The following is a 27,273-nucleotide window of genomic DNA, read 5'->3' as shown; positions in this document are numbered from 1 at the left end:
GGCTGCTCGGGGATAGGCTGGGCATCGGTCAGCGGGTGGTGAGCAATTGCATTGTGCATCACTTGTTTCTTACACATTATTATTATTAATACTATTATCATTATCACTATTATTATTATTGTTATTATTATATTCCTGTCTTAATAAACTGTCTTTATCTCAACTCACAGGCTTCACTTTCCTGTTTCTCTCCCCCATCCCAGAGAAGGAGGGGGGAGGGTGAGCGAACGGCTGTGTGGTGTTTAGCTGCCAGCCGGGTTAAACCACAACACCTGCTCAGAGAATGCAACATCACATTCTAAGATAACAGATCCCAAGTATATTTCAGTGGTTCCTTCTGTGTGTTTAGCCAAGTATCCTTAATTTTTAATTGTTCTCTATATAAAATGTACATGGACCTTAATTATATAAAGATTTTCCTCATGCTGTCATGTCTAAAGAGTGTTTATTCACCCAGTTGAGAAGCAAGGCCTAGAAAGGAATGAAAAAAAACCTATTTTTATTTGTCCTCTTTTTTTCCTACTAGATTAAGGCAATAGAGATACAAGACTTTGTTGTAACTACAGAATTTGTCCCATGTACTCTAAAAAGTGAAATATATACTTTTCCCTCAATTACGAGTCTCAGGTTTTAAAAAAAGTGATATTTAACAACTATGAAATACGCAAATATATCTCAGCTATTTTTGCTTGCCATCTTTGTTTTAATCTTTTGTGATAGAGTGGTCACATAGTTTAGCACAACTTACTAAGAAGAAAAGGTGCAAACGTTAGTCATAATACATTATTTTTACTAGTTTGTGTTATTAGAAATGCTCCCATCATATTTTATTGGGTTTACATGGCAAGGGCTTGGTAGCAGGGGGGGCTGCAGGTGTAGCCTCTGTGAGCAGAGCCGAGGAGCTGCCTCATGTTAGATCAGAGCCAGCTCCAGCCATATCCAACGGGAACTGGTGCGTGACAGCAGCTGGGAGAGAGAGAAGTGAGAAACAGCCCTGCAGACACCAAGGTCAGTGCAGATGGAGGCCAGGAGGTACTCCAGGAGCCAGAGCAGAAGTTCCCCTTCAGCCTGTGGAGAGACCCCCGGTGGAGCAGGCTGTCCCCCTGCAGCCCATGGGTCCCACACGGAGCAGATCTCCACGCTGCAGCCCGTGGAGGAGCCCCCGGTGGAGCAGGTGGATGTGGCCTGGAGGAGGCTGTGGCCCATGGAGAGCCCTCGCAGGAGCAGGCCCCGGGCCGGAGCTGCAGCCCGTGGAGAGGAGCCCACGCAGGAGCTCCTGACAGATGGACCCCGTGGTACAGAGCCATGTTGGAGCAGTTCTTGAAGAGCTGCTGCTTGTGGGCAGCCCCCACAGGCGCAGTTTGGGAAGGACGGCATCCCGTGGGAGGGACCCCACGTAGAGCCAGGGGCAGAGTGACCGTAAAGGAGCGGCAGAGGCGAAGCATTAGGGACTGACCACAGCCCCCATTCGCCATTCCCCTGCACCACTTGGGAGGAGAAGGTAGAAGAGGCTGGGGAGAGGGGAAGGTGCTTTTAGTTTGCTTTTAGTTTCTCACTGCTCTAGTCTGTTAGCGATAGGCAATAAATTGTATTAATCTTTCTGTGTTTAGTCTGTTTTGCCCATGACAGCAATTAGTGAGCAATCTGCCTGTCCTTATCTCAACCCTTGAGCCCTTTATATCATATTTTCACCCCCATTTCCTTTGAGGAGAAAGAGTGAGAAAGAATTTGTGGTGGAGTTTAGCTGCCCATCAGGGTAAAACCACCACACATATCTACCAAAATTATTAATGTAAAAGACAAAATGTATGAATCAGAAATATTCTTTAAAATTGATTTAATAAATAAATAAATAAATAAATAAATCCAGTTCTCTCAGTCTTTACTTTGAAGCCACCTTTTTCAAACTGCTGGTAATTATCATCGTATCTGGATCTTTTTCTCATGAGCCAATGTCTTGTTTGAAATGGTGAAGTTTCAACGATTGTAATAGATTGAAATCAGGCTGTCTCACTTATATCATGGATTATACGTTTGTTTATATATCAAAATTGATGTTCAGCATTTTCACTCTGGTTCACGTCTGGCTGTCTGCCCTCTCTTCCAGTTCTTCTCTATCCAGGATCATTTAGTTCATTACTCTTGCCTAGGTAGAATTTGCACCTGCCTTCAGTGAAGTGAAAACTGTATGTCACAGTCACTTTGAGTTTGAAATCTGTTCCCCAATCTGCTTACAGCCAGACGGAGCCTGGTGATCTCTGTAGATGTCATTAGCAAGCTCTTGATTCCATTTTCCAGACTGTTAGTGGAAATACTGTATTATTCAGGACCTACTGGACCTAAACAGATGCATTTGCTACATCCTTCTGTTTTAGGAGTGGATCACTGATAATCATGCTTTTAGTGATTTTTCTGTGTAGCTTTCTCTTTCTGTTATCTAATCTATGTTTTTGCCATCAGCTTGTGAAGCAGTATCGAAAGTCTTATTGATATCAAAATATATGTGTATTTACTACTTCTCCTCTATTCACAAGGCTGTTACCCTCTCCTGCAAGGAAGGTGGAAAAACTTGACGTAATTTTTTCTTACTAAATTGATTTTGTCTGCTACTTGTTATGTTTTCATTTGGACTTTTTTATGATAATAGTTATGATTTGTTTCCCTGTTTCTGAAGAATTTAAACTAAGCTGCCTAGGTCTTTAACATTTCAGCCCTTCCTTTTCTCCTTTTTAAAGACAGGAATTCCAGCTTAGGAAAATATTATTTATTTACCTGTGTAAAAACATTCTGTCAATTATTTCTGATAATAGCACACTCACTTAGACAGGTCTCTTGTTAGGGTCACAGAAATGTCTTTTGCCATTTATCTGCAACTGTATCCCATTTACAAAGTGAAAGCTTAAGCATTCTCATATGCTCAGTAGAATTTTCTTTAATTTTTGGTTTTCCTTTGATCTTTTTCAAAGATTCCATCTTCACTTTAATGACCAGCCTGTAAATCCTTGTGAGTGTTCATGTTCTATTACATTTCCTAGAAGCGCTGGTATGACTTGATAATTCATTAATACCACAGAAATGTTAGGAAAGGCCCTTCTTATACCAGGGCTTCAAAATGAAAGCAGTTTTTTTTCATGCATTTTTGCTGAAAGTTTTAGTTGGTGCTGGGTATTGAAACAAAACATCTGAAAATGAGCTTTGCTATATACTCACTGCTCTTTTGCTAGTTACAAGACTTTAAAGAGAAGATACCAGTCAGTGAGAAATGGACGAGTGTATGATCAAAGCAGAATAAGTAAAATTAAGTAAGAAACAGTAACAGTACACCAGTATTCATAGTGAAGCAGGGGAGCATACTCTGAGGGGGCTTGGTTGACTGAGATATAGGAAGGGAAGGGAAATTTGGGAGCAAAAGGGAGAAAAAGTTTGCAATTTGCTGCCAAAGAAGGAACAGCAGCTAGGATGCAGATGAGAGAATAAAAGACAGAAACTGTGAGAAAAATGAGGACTGAGCTGGCCAGAGGATAATTCTAAAGGTTGCAAGAAGCTCGTGGAAATAGCAGTGCTTGACTTGAGGAAATTACTCAGTTCAGACCTTCTGCCTGAACATAAACATCTATTCTAGTAAGTTTTCTGACAGGAGTTTGTCTTAAAACCTTGAGTGATGGCATCTTCACAGTCTCTTCTGGCACTTAATCCTCCTATTTCACTATCTCTCCCATTCAAATAGAATTTTCCTAATGTCTTAGCTAAATCTTTCTTGCTTCATTTAAAGTCCATTCCTGCCCTCTTGATCAAAGATGTAGAGAACAAATATTTTCTACCCCTTTCTCTTGATATATTTACAAACTAGTGGGTCTCTCTTCTTTGGGTTAAACTGACCTTTTTGTTCAAACCTTTTACATAAACCATGTTTTCCAAAGATTTGATCATTTTTAGGATTATAAAATAATTCAACGTTGAGGTTTCCATTCCAATCTCCAGCTCAAAACAGTAGCAACAGTGAGGTCAAAACCAGACTGTTCAGGGCTGTATCCAGACTGGTATTAAAATTTCCACACAGAGACGGCACAACCTCTTTGTATAGCCTGCACCAGCACTTGACTGTCCTCTGGGTGAGAGAGATTTCCCTCATAGCCAGTCTGAACCCATCTTGTTTCAACTTATGCCTATTGTCTCTTCATCTTCTGCCACACATCACTCTGCAGACTCTGGCCTTATCTTCTCAATATCCTCCTCATAGGTGGTAAGTGGCTGTCCAGCTTTTTGCTACTGTTTCTGTTGATACTGATCTATCATATTTTAGGCATCTTCTTTAGGATGAATAGAACCTCACACAATAGAAATGCTCCTATTGAAGGACCCTCAAAGAAGTCAGGGGAGATTAACATGATTTTGCAGTCCAGACATTTATAGTCAAGCACGATACTCCTGAGGGGCTAGCTATCATCATCATCATCATCATCATCATCAATCAAATAAAGTCATATTTTAACCTGATAGTCAAAGCCAAATAGAACTAAGATAGTCAAAATATTCATGGGGCCTATTTAGCTTAAACTAAAATTTCCCTTACTTAGTGCTATTAGTGGTATGCCTTACTCCCATGAAAAAAAGCTTCATTCATGTTGAGGCCAGAAAGGCAACCAGTATCAAATAGCTTTAACAGTGAGACTCTCACATTTAGGAATGTGTCATTCATTTGAGGTTTTTGTTTGTTTGTTGTTTGTTTGTCTGTTATATTTCTAATAAGGTGATCATATTGAGCATTAAAATGTTGAAGGTTAGACAGCTTGGGACTACAGTGCTTTAAATAATCATTCTTAGCCAGCAGTTCCTAGCCAGCATCAGAATGACTTTAGAATGCTTTAGGTCTAGCTATAACATTGCTTGACACTGAATGTAGTAGTGATGAAATATAATCAAAACCCAGATGAATAAATGAATAATTGCTTTTGCAGATTAAAAATAGTTTCTGACTCTGCAGACATTGGCTTTGATAAGTACAGCTGCCACCTAGGATAAAGCTGATATTGCTGTACAGTGTGAGGCCTTATTAAATAGAGATCTCGCTATAGGTCTTGCTATAGCATGTGAGATATATTTGATTAGTTACCAGAATCTCTCAGGGTACATTGCTTTTCTTTTCTTTAGGGGTGTGGACTGGGAACTCTTTTTTTCACAGTGACCTACTGATTTTAAATGGCTAATCATGCATTGTTCATTAACATTTCATATCTTCATTGATAAGGGACATGAATAGCTCCCTGGGTTAGTAATTGCCTATGGAGTTCTTTGCCTTCAGATGAAAGGGTCTAATACACTACTGACTGAGCAGATTAGAAGTTCTTTTAAGGATTTTGGATTAGTAGGGATCTTTAAAGGATATGAACCTAAGGTTAGTTTTAAAAAGGGACTTCATGCTAGTCTTTGCAATGTCAGCCTCTGGGTTTCTGGCAGTCAAGGTAGCATCTAGATGCCACCTTCTGCTCTAGACGCAGTTAATTTAGGTGATGCCTGAAGAAAGTTTGATGCCTTTCACTGGGGACCATAAGAACCAGCACTGTGAGTGCCACACTACAAGCTGCTGAAATCTGGCTAGTGCGCAGAGCTGAAAAGGAGTGCCTAGCTGCATTGCTCAAGGCTAAGGAGGGCTTTGCTGGGCTGACTCTGTTGGCCATGGTCCAAAACCTTCTCCACTGGAGCTCTTTTCTCATGTCTTTTAAATCTCCTTTACACTTCTTCTATTATCAGGAGAGGCAGGGTGTGACTGCTTCTTTCATACAAACAATGAATGAATGGCATCAGCATATACCTTGAACATGGGACAACTGGATTTCTTCTTCTAACTATAAATTTTCAAATCCTTTTCCCATATCTTCCTGAAAAGTATTCTTATGGAAAGATCATTAGTTTCAGATGTTTTATGAAGGCTACAAATTCTGTGTGATTCTGATTACTGTGTCCTCCTGACAAAGAGCAGAAAGCATTGCAGAACGAAAGCAGCTCCCCAAGCCACTGGAGAGGCTAGTGCACAGCTTGCAGGATCAAGACAGCTGGATCCTCGCTGAGCTCTTGCTACCTAGCAGAATAGCTGATACAGCCATCACACTTTGCAAGCACAGTAAATATTTGAGTGTTATGGGAGAAGTTTGCAAGCAGATCAACTACCACAATAGTTCACTCATCAAAAAAAAAAAAAAAAAAAAAAAAAGAAGAGTACTGTTTCTTGTTTTACAAATAGATAGACAACTGTTGTGTGCTGTGCTGTTTAAATGTCTGCTTTCCTCTTTTTTTACTCCCTTCAACCAACATCTTACTGTTTCATTAAGCCAGTTGATTCATCATTTGAGAGCAGAGAAGTACAGCTCACTGAGCACCCAGACAGTTTAATTTAATTTTCTCAGGTTTTTAGATGGGGACTCAATTTGATATGACCCCTTGAAATTGAACCTAGCCCTTGCTGTTGCTAATCAAATCCTGGCAGACTGTTACATCAGCAAGAAGAGTTTTAAATTGTAGTAGCACTAGTTTGTAGGAAAGTTTATTTTGCTAGAGCTGATGTGATAATGAACCTTCTCTTTATCCATTTCAGAAGACAGAAAATTTGATTGTGGATATAAACAGCTTTGCAGTGAGGAACAAAAACGTGAGTCTATTTCTTTCTTTATTTATAGCAAAGTAACTTCAGCAACAGAAGGACAAAAGGACAGAAGCTGACAAGGTCAGAAGGACAAAAGCTGAGTCTTTAAGTTTTATATGTTAGAGTTTCACCTGTACTTTTAATTTCTTGTTGTTTTGTTTATTTATTCTTACTTTGGAAAAAAAGGAAGGGAAAGGGAAAGGGAAAGGGAAAGGGAAAGGGAAAGGGAAAGGGAAAGGGAAAGGGAAAGGGAAGGGAAAGGGAAAAAGGGGAAGGGGAAGGGGAAGGGGAAGGGGAAGGGGAAGGAAAGGAAAGGGAAGGGAAGGGAAGGGAAGGGAAGGGAAGGGAAGGGAAGGGAAGGGAAGGGAAGGGAAGGGAAGGGAAGGGAAGGGAAGGGAAGGGAAGGGAAGGGAAGGGAAGGGAAGGGAAGGGAAGGGAAGGGAAGGGAAGGGAAGGGAAGGGAAGGGAAGGGAAGGGAAGGAAAGGGAAGGAAGGAAAGGAAAGGAAAGGAAAGGAAAGGAAAGGAAAGGAAAGGAAAGGAAAGGAAGGAAGGAAAGGAAGGAAAGGAAAGGATGGAAAGGAAAGGAAGGAAAGGAAAGGAAAGGAAAGGAAAGAAAGGAAAGGAAAGGAAAGGAAAGGAAAGAAAGGAAAGGAAAGGAAAGGAAAGGAAAGGAAAAGGAAAGGAAGGGAAAGGAAAGGAAAGGAAAGGAAAGGAAAGGAAAGGGAAGGGAAGGAAAAAGGGAAGGAAAGGAAAGGAAAGGGAAGGAAAAAGGGAAGGAAAAAGGGAAGGAAAAAGGGAAGGAAAAAGGGAAGGAAAAAGGGAAGGAAAAAGGGAAGGGAAGGGAAGGCAAGGGAAGGGAAGGCAAGGGAAGGGAAGGCAAGGGAAGGGAAGGCAAGGGAAGGGAAGGCAAGGGAAGGGAAGGCAAGGGAAGGGAAGGGAAGGAAGGAAAGGAAAGGAAAGGAAAGGAAAGGAAAGGAAAGGAAAGGAAAGGAAAGGAAAGGAAAGGAAAGGAAAGGAAAGGAAAGGAAAGGAAAGGAAAGGAAAGGAAAGGAAGGAAAGGAAAGGAAGGAAAGGAAAGGAAAGGGAAGGGAAGGAAGGGAAGGGAAGGGAAGGAAGGGAAGGGAAAGGAAGGGAAGGGAAGGGAAGGGAAGGAAGGGAAGGGAAGGGAAGGGAAGGGAAGGAAGGGAAGGGAAGGGAAGGAAGGGAAGGGAAGGGAAGGGAAGGGAAGGGAAGGGAAGGGAAGGGAAGGGAAGGGAAGGGAAGGGAAGGGAAGGAAAAAGGGAAGGAAAAAGGGAAGGAAAAAGGGAAGGAAAAAGGGAAGGAAAAAGGCAAGGGAAGGGAAGCAAGGGAAGGGAAGGCAAGGGAAGGAAGGCAAGGGAAGGGAAGGCAAGGGAAGGGAAGGCAAGGGAAGGGAAGGCGAAGGGAAGGCAAGGAAGCAAGGGAAGGGAAGGCAAGGGAAGGGAAGGCAAGGAAGGGAAGGCAGGAAGAAGGCAAGGGAAGGAAGGCAAGGGAAGGGAAGGCCAGGGAAGGGAAGGCCAGGGAAGGGAAGGCCAGGAAGGGAAGGCCAGGGAAGGGAAGGCCAGGGAAGGGAAGGCAAGGCAAGGGAAGGCAAGGCAAGGGAAGGCAAGGCAAGGGAAGGCAAGGCAAGGGAAGGCAAGGCAAGGGAAGGCAAGGCAAGGGAAGGCAAGGCAAGGGAAGGCAAGGCAAGGGAAGGCAAGGCAAGGGAAGGCAAGGCAAGGGAAGGCAAGCAAGGGAAGGCAAGGCAAGGGAAGGCAAGGCAAGGGAAGGCAAGGCAAGGGAAGGCAAGGCAAGGGAAGGCAAGGCAAGGGAAGGCAAGGCAAGGGAAGGCAAGGCAAGGGAAGGCAAGGCAAGGGAAGGCAAGGCAAGGGAAGGCAAGGCAAGGGAAGGCAAGGCAAGGGAAGGCAAGGCAAGGGAAGGCAAGGCAAGGGAAGGCAAGGCAAGGGAAGGCAAGGCAAGGGAAGGCAAGGCAAGGGAAGGCAAGGCAAGGGAAGGCAAGGCAAGGGAAGGCAAGGCAAGGGAAGGCAAGGCAAGGCAAGGCAAGGCAAGGCAAGGCAAGGCAAGGCAAGGCAAGGCAAGGCAAGGCAAGGCAAGGCAAGGCAAGGCAAGGCAAGGCAAGGCAAGGCAAGGCAAGGCAAGGCAAGGCAAGGCAAGGGAAGGCAAGGCAAGGGAAGGCAAGGCAAGGCAAGGCAAGGCAAGGCAAGGCAAGGCAAGGCAAGGCAAGGCAAGGCAAGGCAAGGCAAGGCAAGGCAAGGCAAGGCAAGGCAAGGCAAGGCAAGGCAAGGCAAGGAAAGGAAAGGAAGGGGAAGGAAAGGAAGGGGAAGGAAAGGAAGGGGAAGGAAAGGAAAATACTGTTTTGTTTTGTTTTGTTTTGTTTTAATCTCACACAGGTACTCATCCATTTCTGTGTGGAAGAACCTACCTCTTCATTTCTATCATTTATATATGAAGGTGATGTTTTATTCATTGTGACTTTTTCTCATCACTCTGCTGAATCTATCATGATGTGCATAATTTTGTCTGCAATGAATGTAATGTACATACTTTATATTAAATAAGTGTTAAGTTCTCTAGTAGGGCAAAACTTATGCTTAAAATGGAAACAAGCTGATACACAAAGATATGCAAACTTCAAACAGGGATCAAATCTTATATTTTAATGCATATATTTTACCCCTGGAATTAATATTTCACCAAGTCGTAGACTCTCTCTATATACTGTGGCTGAAAGTATAAGAGATAAGATTTTTTGAAATATCTTTTGATGATTTTAATAATGTAAAATATGTAGCTTAGTGAAGTTGATATAACCTTCATTAGCCTTCAAGTATTAGTGTAGGAAAACAAAAATTTTGCACTGCCTTTCCAATTTTTTTTTCAGTTATTTCACCTTTTCACAACTGGCAAAATTGTTCTTTAACGATTTTGTTTTTCACTCTGAATCTGCTGCCCAAGGCAAGAGCCAATTAATGTGTGGTCGAATCTGGTATAGCAAGTCTTATTTTCTTTGAAAATGGTGACTTTGATCTGCCCAAGAAACCTATTCTGGGAAATTTTCACTGTGATTCTCACTGAAGCTTAAGTTGCATAGACTAAAAGCAGAAATAGAAAAATGCTTTGCATTGATTTACAATTCACAGTCTTGAAAATTACAATAGCAGACATTGTTCAAAGGTGACTAGATATAGCATGAGCTCAGCAGAGAAAACATATTGCAATAAGAATTTAAAATAGACTTTAATTAAGCTTAGTCCAGCAGTTCTTTGAACAAAGGAACTTAAGAACTTTTTCTAGAGAATACTTCAATGATCCTGTAGAATATGATCGCATATAAATGACAATCTAATAATGTCACAGTTAATGATATAACCCAATATTATCTTTGAGTTTTTCTTCTATTTCAGGATTCTGTTTCTGTTTCCAGAGATTCGGTGGCAAATCTCATTGTTTCTATTCTTTTATTTATTTTTGTTTTTTGTTTTTTTTTAATGTTTCACTAAAAAAAAAATCATTTTATATTCAAATTTATTAATATTCTAACTCCACGTACCTATAAGAAAAAAGAATATTTAGGATAATGTCAACTACTTTGACAACTGTTTCATTTTAAGCCCCCTGTCACTATTCATAATTGTTAGTTGTATGAATACTTTATAAACAGTGTATATATACTGTATTTGTAAATTTTTTTCCACACAAAACAATTTGTAATACTGTATTAACTTGTAGTTAAATGCAAACAATACAAATAGCTTCATTTACTAATGAACTATGGTTACCTCAATAAAATACTATCAGTTATCAAAAACTTGGGTTTATTAACGTTTTGCTAATGGAAATAGAGAATACATTAACTTTCAAACATGTTTGGAAGGGGCTTTTCCTTAAGACTGCTAGACTTAATGTTGTGGTTTAACCCGGCTGGCAGCTAAACACCACACAGCCGTTCGCTCACCCTCCCCCCTCCCTCTCTGGGATGAGGGGAGAGAAACGGGAAAGTGAAGCCTGTGAGTTGAGATAAAGACAGTTTATTAAGACAGGAAAATAATAATAACAATAATAATAATAATAGTGATAATGGTAATAGTATTAACAATAATAATGTGTAAGAAAACAAGTGATGCACAATGCAATTGCTCACCACCCGCTGACCGATGCCCAGCCTATCCCCGAGCAGCCGGCCCCCCCACCCCGGCCAGCCACCCCTATATATTGTTTAGCATGACGTCAGATGGTATGGAATACCCCTTTGGCCAGTTTGGGTCAGCTGTCCTGGGTCTGTCCCCTCCCAGCTCCTGCTGCACCCCCAGCCTGCTCGCTGGCAGGACAGAGCAAGAAGCCGAAAAGTCCTTGGCCTGGTGTAAACACTGCTCTGCAACAATTAAAACATCAGCATGTTATCAGCGCTCTTCTCATCCTAATCCAAAACATAGCACCCTACCAGCTACTATGAGCTACTTAACTCTGTCCTAACTGGAACCAGGACAGATATCCACCCCTTATTCCATACCATTTATGTCATGCTCAGGTTACACTCTGTCCAATACATTCTAATTAATCACCATTTTCATCTATGATATATAGCAATCATGGTAGTGATGACATACATTATTATATAATAATTAACATACTACAATTCAACTCATGGGCTATTCTCACCCAGTATCAAATCCCCTTGAGGTACACACCGGACCTCCCCATTCTTTTGCATTACCCACCAAGTGCATCCAGGTCCCTGAGCAAAAGCAATTCCACGAATGGGTTTGCCTTTTCCTGAGGCAGGAGTAGCCCAGACTGTTTTACCCAGCATGTTTCTTACGTGCACTACAGGAACTTTATCCCCTTCTACAGTGCGTAACTGGTTTGATTGGGCAGGTCCAGCTCGGTTGGCAGATCCCCTGGTATTGACTAACCAGGTGGCCTTTGCCAAATGTGTATCCCAATTTTTGAATGTCCCAGCACCCATTGCTTTCAGTGTAGTCTTCAACAGTCCATTGTATCGTTCAACTTTTCCAGAGGCTGGTGCATGATAGGGGATGTGATACACCCACTCAATACCATGTTCTTTGGCCCAAGTGTCTATAAGGTTGTTTCGGAAATGAGTCCCGTTGTCTGACTCAATTCTCTCTGGGGTGCCATGTCGCCATAAGACTTGCTTTTCAAGGCCCAGGATAGTGTTCCGGGCGGTGGCATGGGGCACAGGATATGTTTCCAGCCATCCGGTGGTTGCTTCCACCATTGTAAGTACGTGGCGCTTGCCGTTGCGGGTTTGAGGGAGTGTGATGTAATCAATCTGCCAGGCCTCTCCATATTTATATTTCAGCCATCGTCCTCCATACCAAAGAGGTTTTGACCGTTTGGCTTGCTTGATTGCAGCACATGTTTCACAGTCATGAATAACCTGTGCTATAGTGTCCATGGTCAGGTCCACCCCTCGATCACGAGCCCATCTGTAGGTTGCATCTCTACCTTGATGGCCTGAGGTGTCATGGGCCCATCGGGCTATAAATAATTCACCTTTATGTTGCCAGTCCAGGTCCACCTGAGCCACTTCAATCTTAGCAGCCTGATCCACCTGCTGGTTGTTTTGGTGTTCTTCAGTAGCCCGATTCTTGGGCACATGAGCATCTACATGGCGTACCTTTACAACCAGGTTCTCTACCCGGGCAGCAATATCTTGCCACAATGCCGCAGCCCAGATGGGCTTGCCCCTGCGCTGCCAGTTGTTCTGCTTCCATTGCTGTAACCACCCCCACAGGGCATTTGCTACCATCCATGAATCAGTATAGAGATAGAGAACTGGCCACTTTTCTCGTTCAGCAATATCTAAAGCCAGCTGAATGGCTTTTACTTCTGCAAACTGACTCGATTCACCTTCTCCCTCAGCAGCTTCTGCAACTCGTCGTGTAGGACTCCATACAGCAGCTTTCCATCTCCGATGCTTTCCCACAATACGACAGGACCCGTCAGTGAACAAGGCATATTTCTTCTCATTTTCCGGTAGCTTGTTGTACAGGGGGGCTTCTTCAGCACGAACCACCTCCTCCTCTGGTGATATCCCAAAGTATTTGCCTTCTGGCCAGTCCATAATCACCTCCAAGATTCCTGGGCGACTGGGGTTTCCTATTCGAGCCCGCTGAGTAATCAGTGCAACCCACTTGCTCCATGTAGCATCAGTTGCATGATGTGTAGAGGGGACCCTTCCTTTGAACATCCAGCCTAGTACCGGCAGTCGGGGTGCCAGGAGGAGCTGCGCTTCAGTACCGACCACTTCCGAAGCAGATCGAACTCCTTCATATGCTGCCAATATCTCCTTTTCAGTTGGAGTATAGCGGGCTTCAGATCCTCTGTATCCCCGACTCCAAAACCCCAGGGGTCGACCTCGAGTTTCCCCAGGTTCTTTCTGCCAGAGGCTCCAGGTGGGACCATTCTCTCCGGCTGCGGTGTAGAGCACATTCTTTACATCTGGTCCTGTTCGGACTGGCCCGAGGGCTACTGCATGAACTATTTCCTGCTTAATTTGTTCAAAGGCTTGTCGTTGCTCAGGGCCCCATTCAAAGGCATTCTTCTTACGGGTTACTTGGTAGAGCGGGTTTACAATCAGACTGTAATTTGGAATATGCATTCTCCAAAACCCCACGACACCTAGGAAAGTTTGTGTTTCTTTTTTGCTAGTTGGTGGAGACATAGCTGTTATCTTGTTGATCACATCCATTGGGATTTGACGACGTCCATCTTGCCATTTAATTCCTAAAAACTGGATCTCTCGTGCAGGTCCTTTAACTTTATTCTGTTTTATGGCAAAACCGGCCTTCAGAAGGATTTGGACTATTTTCTTCCCTTTCTCGAAAACTTCTTCTGCAGTGTCACCCCACACAATGATGTCATCGATGTACTGCAGGTGTTCAGGAGCTTCCCCCTGCTCCAGCGCAGACTGGATCAGTCCATGGCAAATGGTAGGGCTGTGTTTCCACCCCTGGGGCAGCCGATTCCAAGTATATTGGACTCCCCTCCAAGTGAAAGCAAATTGTGGCCTGCACTGTGCTGCTAGAGGGATGGAGAAAAATGCATTAGCGATATCAATTGTGGCATACCACTTGGCTGCCTTTGATTCCAGTTCATACTGGAGTTCTAGCATGTCCGGCACTGCAGCACTCAGTGGTGGTGTGACTTCGTTCAGGCCACGATAGTCCACTGTTAGTCTCCACTCACCATTAGACTTTCGCACTGGCCATATGGGACTATTAAAAGGTGAATGAGTCTTGCTGATCACTCCTTGGCTCTCCAGTTGACGAATTAGCTTATGGATGGGACTCAGGGAGTCTCGGTTGGTGCGATATTGCCGCCGGTGCACAGTTGTGGTAGCGATCGGCACTTGCTGTTCTTCAACCCTCAGCAACCCCACAACAGAAGGGTCCTCTGAGAGACCAGGCAAGGTAGACAACTGTTTAATGTCCTCTGTCTCCAAAGCAGCTATGCCAAAAGCCCAGCGGAACCCTTTTGGGTCCTTGAAATATCCTCTTCTAAGATAGTCTATGCCAAGGATGCACGGAGCATCTGGGCCAGTCACAATACGGTGCTTCTGCCACTCATTACCGGTTAGACTCACTTCAGCCTCCAATACAGTTAACTGCTGGGATCCCCCCGTCACACCATAAATACAGATGGGCTCTGGCCCTTTATAGCTTGATGGCATTAGAGTACATTGTGCACCGGTGTCTACCAAAGCCTTATACTTCTGTGCGTCTGACGTGCCAGGCCATCGAATCCACACAGTCCAATAAACTCGATTGTCCCTTTCCTCCCCCTGGCTGGAGGCAGGGCCCCTCTAGTCCTGGTCAGAATCTTCATTTCTGTGTTTAAAGGACTGCCTGCTGGAAGTTGGAGCAGCAAACCTTTCAGAGAACTCCTTTTTCCCAATTGTTTTCCTTTGCAATTCACGTACCCGTGCCTCTAGGGTCGCAGTAGATTTTCCATCCCATTTTCTCATGTCCTCTCCATGGTCACGTAGGTAAAACCACAGGGTGGCGCGGTGTGTGTGCCCACCATATTGTCTTCCTTGCATAGATAAACGTTTACCCCTAATAGCTGAGACACTGGTTTGTACAGGTGGGGAGGAAAATAATCTCTCTTCAAGTTGGTGGATCTTTTCAGAAAGTTTCTCCAAGGCATTCTCTTTTAGCTGGTGGACACTAGTTCGTTCAGGTGAAGGGGAAGATAATCTTTCTTCAAGTTGGTGGATCTTTTCAGAAAGTTTCTCCAAAGCATTCTCTTTTAGCTGGTGGACACTGGTTCGTTCAGGTGAAGGGGAAGATAATCTTTCTTCAAGTTGGTGGATCTTTTCAGAAAGTTTCTCTAAAGCATTCTCTTTTAGCTGGTGGACACTGGTTCGTTCAGGTGGAGGGGAAGATAAATTCTCTTTAAGTTGGTGGACCTCTTCAGAGAGTTTCTCCACAGCTGAGACACAGGCCTTTAGGGAAGAGGAGAGATTTCCTTCGTACTGCCGGAGTATTTTAGTCACTTCATTCACTGTGGGATTCTCCTCCGTTTTCCAGGCTAGTATTGCCAATGAGCCGGCATATGATGATGGGGCACTCTGTACAAACTTCCGCCACATGGGTAGTGTACACCGGACTGCATCTGGATCTGCGGATGTTTGTGCGTCGTCTAGGTCCTTATAAATTACTTCCCGTACGGCCAATTCCCTCAGGTACTGAATTCCCTTCTCCATGGTGGTCCATTTGCTTGGTAAACATACAAGTTCTTCCTTGAAGAGATACCTTTCCTTCACAGCTGACAGGAGACGCCTCCAGAGGCTGCGAGATTGTGCTCCATCTCCAATTGCTTTGTCAATGCATGCGTCCCTAGCAAGGGATCCCAGCCGCCTGGCTTCCTTGCCCTCCAATTCCACATAATTGGCTCCCGTGTCCCAGCACCGGAGCAGCCAGGTGACAAGCTGCTCGCCTATACAGCGACCAAAATCTTTTCGCACATCTCGTAGCTCACGCTGGTATAGAGTCCGGGTAATTACTGTTGATTTTTCGACATCCTCATCCTCATCTTCAGTCTTCTGCACCTTTGATGGCCGGTGTAGAGTCCGGGTAGTTACTGTTGATTTTCCGACATCCTCATCCTCATCTTCAGTCTCCTGCACCTTTGATGGCTGGTATGGAGTCCGGGTAGTTACTGTTGATTTTTCGCCATCCTCATCCTCATCTTCAGTCTCCTGCACCTTTGATGGCCCAGCCTCGTCTTCACTACGCCCAGACTTAGCAGAAGACTGTCTGCGTTTTGAACGACCTGAGCCTCTATACCATTTTTTCACCTTGTCTACAGGGGCAACTTGCACTGCTACAGCTCGTTTCTCTGACCCAGACACAGGGTCTGCCACAGGGGTTGGAATACCCTCTGCGGGGTCAACTTGCACTGCTACAGCTCGTTTCTCTGACCCAGACACAGGAGTGGGAGCAGCTGCACGAGCTGGGGCAGCTGCAGGAGCTGGAGCGGCTGCAGGGGCTGGAGCTGGAGCGGCTGCAGGAGCTGGAGCTGGAGCGGCTGCAGGGGCTGGAGCTGGAGCGGCTGCAGGAGCTGGAGCTGGAGCGGCTGCAGGGGCTGGAGCTGGAGCGGCTGCAGGAGCTGGAGCGGCTGCAGGGGCTGGAGCTGGAGCAGCTGCAGGAGCTGGAGCCGGAACGGCTGCAGGAGCTGGAGCGGCTGCAGGAGCTGGAACGGCTGCAGGAGCTGGAGCTGGAGCGGCTGCAGGAGCTGGAGCCGGAACGGCTGCAGGAGCTGGAGCGGCTGCAGGAGCTGGAGCTGGAGCGGCTGCAGGAGCTGGAGCCGGAGCGGCTGCAGGAGCTGGAGCGGCTGCAGGAGCTGGAGCTGGAGTAGCTGCAGGAGCTGGAGCTGGAGCGGCTGCAGGAGCTGGAGCGGCTGCAGGGGCTGGAGCTGGAGCGGCTGCAGGAGCTGGAGCTGGAGCGGCTGCAGGAGCTGGAGCTGGAGCGGCTGCAGGAGCTGGAGCGGCTGCAGGAGCTGGAGCGGCTGCAGGAGCTGGAGCTAGGTTGCTAGTAGCATCAATTGCAGCTCGATAGGCACAAGCCAGACCCCAGCACGCTACAGTGATTTGTGTCACTTTGGAACTGCCAGAGTCATGACACCTTTTTTTCAAGCATTCTGCCAGCTTTTTAGGATTTTGCAGTTGTTCAGGGGTGAATGTCCAAAACACTGGAGGTGACCACTGCTCTAGAAACCTGCCCATATCCTCCCACACTCCCTGCCACTCGCAACTATCCCGCCTCAAGACAGATCTCCGGATGAGATTCCTGAGTAGTTGTTTAACCCTCCACAAAATCTGAAGCGCATTCAGGAGACATAACAACAAGAGCAGGCTGGTCTGAGTATCCCAAGGATATTCAACATCTCGGAGAACCACCGTAACTAACTCGGGGGATAAGAGGGTGGTGGTGAAGGAGAAAGGGAGAGTGAACAGGTAGGGAAACATGTCTTCCCCTGTCCCCTTCACAGATTGGCTCCCTAACGAAAACAGGCAATAGGTGTAATTGCTAATAGTTTCCGAGATATGGGTTCCAAAGTATAGAGTCGACGTCAGTGCTGAGTACAAATACCAGGTTAGAGTCGTGACCAGATATTTCATCATTTCATAAGCCATTGCTACACCGCACAGTACCATAACAATCTTAAACCAGGGCCCGGAAAGGATAAACAGTGCAACAGGGAGCACATACAGAAAGTAACGCACCATAAAACTCAATTTGGAATACAGGTACAGCAGACTGGAGATTAAGGCAATCAACATCGTGACTAGCAACTATTAAGCAGGTCCAATACTTATACCAATTTTAGTTTAACACACTCTGGTCAGATTTGTCGATATCTCAACCCTTCGGGCCCCACGTTGGGCGCCAAAAGGACTGTTGTGGTTTAACCCGGCTGGCAGCTAAACACCACACAGCCGTTCGCTCACCCTCCCCCCTCCCTCTCTGGGATGGGGGGAGAGAAACGGGAAAGTGAAGCCTGTGAGTTGAGATAAAGACAGTTTATTAAGACAGGAAAATAATAATAACAATAATAATAATAATAGTGATAATGGTAATAGTATTAACAATAATAATGTGTAAGAAAACAAGTGATGCACAATGCAATTGCTCACCACCCGCTGACCGATGCCCAGCCTATCCCCGAGCAGCCGGCCCCCCCACCCCGGCCAGCCACCCCTATATATTGTTTAGCATGACGTCAGATGGTATGGAATACCCCTTTGGCCAGTTTGGGTCAGCTGTCCTGGGTCTGTCCCCTCCCAGCTCCTGCTGCACCCCCAGCCTGCTCGCTGGCAGGACAGAGCGAGAAGCCGAAAAGTCCTTGGCCTGGTGTAAACACTGCTCTGCAACAATTAAAACATCAGCATGTTATCAGCGCTCTTCTCATCCTAATCCAAAACATAGCACCCTACCAGCTACTATGAGCTACTTAACTCTGTCCTAACTGGAACCAGGACACTTAAGTATAAAAATAGTGAGAAACTTCTATAACATTAATCCTTGTCTCTGGATAGTGGGAAAACCTTTGTGATCTCTCCAAAGGTCTATGCATAAGACAGAAAATGAGATGGAAAGGACAAAGAAGGATGTGATATTTAAACTTCCAGCTTCTTTATCAACCATTTTTCTCTGCAGCTGCATTTACAATAAAGGAATGTGTCTTTTGGACATTTGGCCCACTATTCCCAAGGTTATTTTGCAAAACTTATCAAATCAAGTATTGCATTTTTTATTTTATAAGAAACGTTTGTCAAGGCAGGGAAAAAGAAAAAAAAAAAGATTTAGCTTTTAAAACTCATTTAAAAACAAATAAATTAGTTTAATGTTTTATTAATGTCAATGAGGGAAAAACTTTGAATGTATTCAAAATTACTTTTCCTGGAGTTTTCCCTGTTTTGATGTCCAAAGCCCATCTTTATTACACCTATCCATGCCTGCAGGTCTTTCATAATTATGCATCTGAAGTCTGTGGCAGAGCAAGAACAGAATTTTCAGTTCTGAAAGAAAGGCGTTCATGAATAACTGTGTTTTCCTTGTTTGTAATATCAAATAGAAAAATAAAGGAAAAACATTTTGGATCAAAATAAATACTCTGTGAAGCCAGAAGGAAAAAAAAAAACATAACAAGCATTATATTTGTTTATCTAAAATACAAAATTTTTTTAGGTTATATTTCCCTTCAATATAGCAAAAGAGAGTAAATGAATTGCATTTTTGAACAACAACAAAAAAGGCATTTTCAGAAAGTATTAAAGTAGTTTTCAGAAAGGGCTTTAAACAGCCTCAAGTGAAACAATTTTACAGCTGACAAGAATTACTAAATATTTCAACTCCAAAAGAGAGGGAAAAAAAATGTTAATGTTAACAATGGCACACCAGAAAGAAAGTCTAATTTTTCTTGTTGCTGTTCTAAAAACGATCACAGTTCATCTCTTCAATAGACTTGGGCTTTACTCATTTATGATGCAGTTACTGAAATGACTGTGTTCATCATTATGGAAACAGTGATGGGTCTCATCTGAAATTTATGAAATGAGTTGAGAGGCCCAGGGATCTGCTGTGTCTGCTCTGTATTATCTCCTGTATTTGTTGGTACTTGTTGAATACATTATGGCTTGCTACCAATTTAAACACTGCAACTTCATTGCAGCTATATCTCTTAAATGACTTTGTGATTATGAAGAGAAAGTAAAGGTGGGTCTACACTGGATATGTAGCTGCACGTTGAGATAACCATAGCCACGTGACTGTTCTTACAACTAACGTCCCCAGATGAGATTACTGCTCTCCTTGCCTCCTTGCCTGAGGTATCAAAAGCCTCCACAGACACTATGTGATCAGATGGCTAGAATGATATAGACTGGGGGTCTTGGTATACTTTGGGTGGATTACTATTTTGATGTGATTGGTCTAGACACATTTGCCTGTGAGATGTCTCTGCTGTGCCTTTACAGACTTAAGCTAACTTCATTTTCGCATGGTGGAACTGTGGGGCACGTTCAAAACATCAGGTGCCAGCCCACTGGAAGGTGGCAAGTGTTGGAAATTCTCACACGCAAGTACATGCACAAACATGCACATAAAGACACACACACACTGGACAGTGACCCATTTCCCAGTTGAAACTGATACCTTGTTGTGTCAGCATTTCTCTCGTATCTTGTACTTCTGGTGGTGTCTGTGTTTGATTTCTTGCCAGTGAAATAGAGGTTGAGAGACATCAGCAGGTTCCAGTTCTCGCTATAGCCTGGTTGTGTATGGCATTTACTGCTTCCTATGTTTTTCCTCACTTCCAGTTCAATGATTAGTGACCTTCTTTATAACCCGTCTGCTTTGAGAAGAATCCATTTTACCTCAGAGTAGTGTGGATCACAGAAGAATCATACGATCACAGAAGAATCACAAGGTTGGAAAAGACCTCCCCCAACCACCAGTATCACCCACGAAACCATGTCCCTAAGTACCACATCCAAGAAGCCGCAAACCAAATCTTATCAAATCAGACAGTAATTTTCCTTCTTCAGTGACAGGAGAGTTTATGGTACCTTAGGGCCCAACTGAACACAACTCATCTGTTTGGTGCTAGGAATACATCTCCTCTTTGCTACTGCACCTGTGGAACCTTGTGTGTATTTTGCAAAAAGTTCTGATAACAGGGTATCTGCTACCATTTCTTGTGGTTTAGCTCTAGCAGGCAGCTAAGCCCGACACAGCCATTCACTCACTCTTCCCATGTGGGAAAAGGGAGAGAATAAGAAAGGTAAAAGTGTGAGAACTCACGGGTTTAGATAAAGACAGTTTACTAGATTAAGCAAAGCACACAAGCAAAGCAAAGCAAGGAATTCATTCACTACTTCCCATCAGCAGACGGGTGTTCAACCACTGCCAGGAAAGCAGAGCTCATCACACGTAATGTTTTTTCAGGAAGACAAATGCCATCACTCCAAACTTCCTCTCCATTCCTCCCTCATTACCCCCTCTATTATTGCTGAGCATGATGCCATATGGTATGGCATCATCCATCTCTTTGATCAGTTTAGGTCAGTTGTCCTGGCTGTGTCCCCTCCTGGCTTCTTGTGCACTCCCAGCCTCCTTTCTGGCAGGGCAGCACAAGAAATAGAAAAATCCTTGGCTCTGTGTAAGCAGTGCTCTGCAATAACTAAAACCATTGGTGTGTTATCACCACTGTTTTCATCAAAAATCCAAAGCACGCACATTGTGTGAGCCTCTACAAAGAAAATTAACTGTACCAACCCAAACCATGACATGTTTTATACTCCAGTCAGATATTTGGTCTTTACCCCAAAGCCCTTCCTGTTATATGCATGTGTAAAGTGTTACACAGTTGTTCATTTATTTTTCTTCATTAAAGTCAGGAACTCTGCTTACCTGAAAAATATATTAAAGCCATCTCAATGACACCACAGTGAGAGATGTAGTTTGTGCAACTTCATTTTTCAATCAATGAGAATTAGGGCTAGAACTTTCAGCCTGCTTAAAATGCATGGAAATTGTGAATACTTTGTTTCCAGGCTGATGCTGTGCTTTAATGCCCATGCAACATATATTCAACAAAGTGCTCTAGTTGCAGATCAAATTATTTAGATGAGATCAGAGCTCAATTGCCCTTTTATCATAAGACAAAGACAAGACTTTTCTTCACAGCTCTTTAAAAAAGGCTATATGAATAGCAAATCAGCTGTACAATGACAATGAGCAACAGAACACAGAAATTTTAAAATCCAAAACTGAATTGCAGCTCAGACCTTATAATTTTGAGAAAGTGCTATTTTAAGTGCTATAAAGGAATGGAAAAATCATAGAATCATAGAATCACATAATGATTTGGGTTAGAAGGACCTTAAAGATCATCTAGTTCAAACCCCCCTTCCATGGACTGAGACACCTTTTGCTAGATCAGGTTGCTTAAAGCCCCATCCAACCTGGCCTTCCAGGGATGGAGAGCATCCGCAGCTTCTCTGGGCAACCTGTTCCAGTGTCTCACCATCCTCAGAGTAAAGAATTTCCTCCTTATATCTAATCTAAACCTACGCTCTTTTAGTTTAAAACCATTACTCCTTGTCCTATCACTACACTCCCTGACAGAGAGTCCCTCCCCAGTTTTCCTGTATCCATGGAGGGTGGACAAAATTCCAAAGTTACAAAATTTTTTAAGTTCCTTTAAATCTTTTTTTTTTTTTTCTCAGTACTTAAATATTCAGAAAGTTATTGCATAAGACCATATTTATTATTTAACCATATTTATTTATTTATTAACCATTCTAGTGATACATTGTACATATATAAATGTCATTTTAAAAACATGCAAAGTACTCCCCTTGCAAATTCTGCAAAAGATCGTAAAACTGCATAAAACTACAAAAATAAGAAAAATTCTGAACCTTTTTTTTTTTTCCTGCAACTTTTACTGACCTGAAAATGTGTGGATTTATACTCTGGGAGATGCAGCACAGAGGAAGTGTTATTAAGTGTTTTTATCCCTTGATGCTCCCCTTGATTTTTAGAACAAAATTAATGATTCATACTCTCATTAGAACTGAGCTATCAGATTTTTTTTTTCTGTATTGAATGGCTCAATAATGTTGAAACATTAAAGGCTGTATCTATTGTGAAAAGATATTTTTTCAAATCATTCTTGCCTGACTATTACCAAGATGGTGCCAGTGCCTTGATTTTTTCACCAGGCTTCACTAAGAAGTCTTCAGAGCTCGATTTGAACTTATAATTTCTTAGAAGACAAAACAAATTTGTCTTTAACACTGACTGAAGTGTTTTTGTATCGCATTTTTCTTGGCATAAAAGAAGCCTAGGAAGGAAGAGAAAATTATCTGCATTGCTAGTAAATACACAGTATTTCCCCCCCCCCTTTTTTTTTCAAGGGATTGACTATTTCAGAAGAGAATAAGTTTGGTCATACCAAACCACCATCTTCATAATCTTCATAGTATCCATATTATTTCTGAGAGTAGTCAATGGCAGATGCGTAGGAAAGGATATAAAAACATTACAAATCACATTGTAGTAAATGTTCTCCAGAATATTCTGCCAGCCTCCAGAAAATTCACTGCTCAGAAATTTCCTCAACTGAAAGTATCACCTGTGAGAACAGAATTTTATTTTCTGAGGACCTGATTTTTGAACACATAAAAGGTTTTGACATTCATATACTCTACAGCAAGAAATTTTAAAGTTGAAATACATGGTGTGTAAAGAAGTAAGTTTGCCCAGAGAAGTTGTGGATGCCTTGTCCCTGGAGGTGTTCAAGACCAGGTTGGATGAGGTCCTGGGCAACCCGATCTAGTGGGTGACATCCCTGCCCATGGCAGGGAGTTGGAAATAAATGATCATTAAAGTCCCTTCCAACCCAAGCCGTTCTATGATTCTATGATCCTATGATTGTTCAGTTTAGACCTAAAACCTATATTTTGTTAGGTAACCCATCACTTCATAGAGTATTTTATCCCTCTTTGGTAACTGGTTCCCTAGAATGTGAGGAGTCCTCATCTATTTGATCTTTCCTCATAAGCAAATTAGTGTTTACATATGATATATTCGTAGCTATTAATCCCTCTCCATATCTGTCATATTCTTCAGCAGTGGGGGATCAGAACTGTACATAGTGTTCAGGACATGGGAGATCCATGGTTTTATGAAAGTGGACCATGTGCTTTGTTCCTTTCTCCTTTACCATTAGTTCCTAACATTTAATTTGCTTTTTTTGACAACTGTTGAACATTGAGCTATCATTTTTATAGAACAGTCCATAAGTTTGTAGGGTATGCAGAATTTAAGATTGTTTATTCCCAAGTTCATCAGTTCAAACCTGTCTAAACTGAATTTTATTTATTGTTTACTACTCACCCTCTACTACTACTACCGTAATGATGCTTCTTTGTTGATTCTCATTAATTGCTTCAGTTGTGCATGGTAGAAATAGTTGCTAAGGAGAATGATAGTCAAAAAGGAAGACTACTATAAAAATGTGTAGTTGACATCTCAGAAACATACCTATTTTTATTATGTACATACAGACAATATGTTCGCATATATGTCCTGTTAACTTTTATTATTCAACCAGCCTCCCACTTGCATTCCTTTTAAATATCTACAGACATCACAAGCACCCAATAAAGGCATAAAAATTATGTTTCATGTTTCAAATGAATATAAGACTGGGAAAGGGGTGCTTTTCACAATACTACCAGTCCTGGATTTACTAAGAATTTATATCTGGGTTAATTTTTCCTTTGTGTGACATCTCATTTCTGCAGCTCAGAACTTATGTGTAGAGATTATCAAATGTCAAATGCAAATGTAAAATGGATCCATGCTGTACAAAATAGTCTCTTACTGATATTGAGCTGACTATTCCCTTTAAATGTTAATGAAACTGTTGTAATTACTGAAATACCAAAACAGCTCAAGAGCTGGAGATCACAGCTGTAGCCCATTACTTGTAAATTACTGGCACAGGCATTATCTTGGCAGAAAGAGTTGTGCAAGAACTTGTTCATCATGCTTCTCTTTTAAGTAAGTGATGGAGACCAAGTCTAAAGAGCACAGAGAGAAAACTAAGCAACTTTCTTGCTCTACAAGAGATATAAAGATTGCACCCAATAAGGCTCACTTTCTCTACCCTCCCCCGTAGTTTATTTATTTAACTTTTTCTGTGGTACACAGAATTGAGATTATCTCATAAAGATATTGAACACACAGTGAAATAAAATAATTATCTTTTAAATAAAGATTCCCTTGTTATATTTTCATCTAAAATTAATAATTATCCTTGCATATTTATTTATTTATTTATTTATTTTAAAAGAGAAAACTGCCTATGTTCAAAACCAGAAGGGCAGGATGGGAGGAAAGTAAATTAAAAATGGGGGGAGCATGGTTACATTTTTGTGTTTGATATTCCTTCAGTCAGCAAGCCTGTGGCACAGATGCAGTGAAAAGGAAGATAGAGTACTTGAATGGGGTAAGTAACCTCAAGACAAAAAATGTCTAAGGGCTATGCAAGCATAACTAGGCAGTAAAGAACCAGTGATATCTATACTAAAGAAGGCTGGTGACACCTTGATTCTTTGATCTGTGAACTGTGTGACAGGCTTGCAAACGGATAGTTTATTATCTAGGAGGTGAATAGCAAAGTCCTACAGAGTTTCACAGGGTTAATATGTATAAAATAGCCATTTAGATGTGCGCCAGGAATAGACTGTGGGAGGAGTTTTCTTCGGCATGCAAGGAAGTTGTACGTGCGTCTGTGTCTATATGCATGTCTATGCGTATGTGCTTGTGCAGAGCACTGCGTGGTACACAGCTGGTCACAACAGCTGCATCTGGGAAGATCTGTACTGAAACCGACCATGGAATTGCCAAATCCTCTTAATTCACCTTCTGATGACATTGAGGGTGGCCCAAACCTGATCGGGACGTTGTTCTTATTTTCACGGAGGATCGCTATCGTTTCACTCCATTTAAATTCAGGAATAAGCATCTCATGACGCCATGCTCCACTGCATCGGAACTGTATGAGCAAGGCGGTCTTGCAGAGAGGGAGAGACAGAGAGGGAGACACTTTCCAGGCTGAGAAGAAAATGAGACGCTATCTGGTTTTGTTGTCTCTGGGTTGATTTTTTTTTTTAAAGAAAACTACAGCTTGAAGGTATTGGAGTAATATTTCTGTAAGCCTTGTATCAACAGCAATAAATTTATTTGTATCAATGGCAGAGCCAGATAATTCTGCTCTTGTTCTTACAGGGATCTGTTGTTTCGTGGATCATATAGGGAATTCCAAAGAGCAGCAATCTTCGTGCTACTGGAAGTTATGAGCTTAGTCTTCCCAGGCAAATAATTCATCTTTGAAAGAAGCTTACATCTCAAGTAAACTTAAATAAGTGGCCAGTCTCTCCTCAGGTGCCTATGCTTTATTTCTTTTCCTTCAGTCATTTTTAAAAGTATGTTTGGCATGCAGTGTACTATTGATGTGTGGTATTTTTTAGTTACTTTTTCTTTGTTTAAGGGCTGTCTTTTGTTAGACACAAGTAAATATGAAACTGCAAAACAGTAATTATTGCTTCAGTAAAGTATAACTTTTGCAATAAAATTGTTAAATAATTAGCAAAGTCCTTTGAAATCCTTTGTTGGCACCTGATGAGTACATGAAGACTACCTGTACTTTCCATCATCATTACTCTACATCCATGTAATCATGGCTGGCTTAAAAAAAAAAAAAAAAAAAGACAGTCATGGTAAACTACAGAAATAACAACAGGAGAAAAAAAAGAAGTTAAAAAAAGGGAGGTCAGATAAATGAACAATAGCATGACAAGTCATTAGGGACTTGGGTTTTTGTTTTTTCTTGAAGTAAAAAAGAAACAGTTAATTGAAGTGAACAGTTACGACTGAATACATAGATATTTTGTAAAGAAAAACACATTCAAAGTGGAAATCGAGGTGAAAAAATCTTATACTTTAGTTGTATGAAAATAAAACTGTAAAATATTCAAACTCACATTAGTGAAAATAATCATGATTATAAATCTGCAATGAGAAAAATTAGAACCAAAGCTTTGCTTGCCTCATATGGTAATTGAGTAATAAGATATATTTTACTGCTGCAAGTCAGTTTCCTCATTCCACTTTAGAACACAATATAGCTCCAGCAAAATAGCATCTTTATGGTCCTGTGGATTGACACCACAAAGCCATGGTCGTCTTTTGAAATCTATGGGACTGTGATAAATCTTCATGGCTCTGTATTCTAAAAGAAGAAAGGATTAAAGAAAGATTTTCAAGAGCGGTATATTACCTCTTATACACTATTTGAAGATGAAAGGACTGCATTATGGTGGGCTAGCTGTTATCAGTTTTTCTTGGGATTAATAATTACATAGAATTTATGGGAACAGAAAAATAGTGTGAATGGTATAAAGATTTAAATAATGAAAAACTGTTTAAGCCACTGGGCTTAAAGATTGAATTATAGGTATGAGTGTATACAATATGTATAGAGAATCTTCCTTTAAGATGTATATTTTAATTTTATCCTACATCATCACCAGAGAGAACCACAGAAAAAAAGAACCATTCTAATAGAACTATATTTGTTTCTTGATATATGTCAAATCAGTTATAAAAGACAGCTCCTATCATTCAGAAATGCAGATAGCAGTTTATGTGGTTGAGCTACCATTCTCTGCATATGGGTTTATGATCAGTACTGCTCTGTTTATAGATCCGAGTCTTCATTTAGATTCTCACTCGGGAAATTTTGGAATAAACAGTCTCTAGGAAAAACAGAAGAAATTAAAACACAAGAAGTGACAGAAGCTTCTTTATACAGAAAAGTAAGTGAGTTTTTATAGAGTCCAAAAGCTGTGTTAGACGGACAGTTTGAAGAAAATCTTTGTTGCTTCTCTGATAAAATTGAACAGGTTGCAGTTCTCGATTGCTTGCTCGTTGTCATGCTGTTCAGGTTAATAGAGAAATATTTTGTACAGGCAGGCTTTTGCTTTCATTCTACAAGTGGACAGAAACTG

General features: G+C 42.2%; 1 long non-coding RNA gene across 4 annotated transcripts; it reads left to right on the top strand.

Moving 5' to 3' along the window:
- Window positions 1–27,059, top strand: LOC310896697. 4 transcript variants are annotated; one of them, XR_014581756.1, is made up of 5 exons: window positions 1–38; window positions 6,593–6,646; window positions 9,050–9,110; window positions 24,656–25,648; window positions 26,970–27,059. It is a non-coding gene; the product is annotated as an uncharacterized lncRNA (long non-coding RNA). The 4 variants fall into 4 exon arrangements; XR_014581757.1 differs by lacking the exon at window positions 26,970–27,059 and having other exon boundaries at window positions 24,656–24,710; window positions 25,493–25,932; XR_014581758.1 differs by lacking the exon at window positions 26,970–27,059 and having other exon boundaries at window positions 24,656–25,397; window positions 25,493–25,932.
- The last annotated feature ends 214 nt before the right edge of the window (window positions 27,060–27,273 follow it).

Source organism: Anser anser, assembly GCF_964211835.1.
Source record: "Anser anser genome assembly, chromosome: 3".
Classification (NCBI taxonomy): domain Eukaryota; kingdom Metazoa; phylum Chordata; class Aves; order Anseriformes; family Anatidae; genus Anser; species Anser anser.
This window is presented reverse-complemented; position numbering and strand designations above follow the sequence as displayed.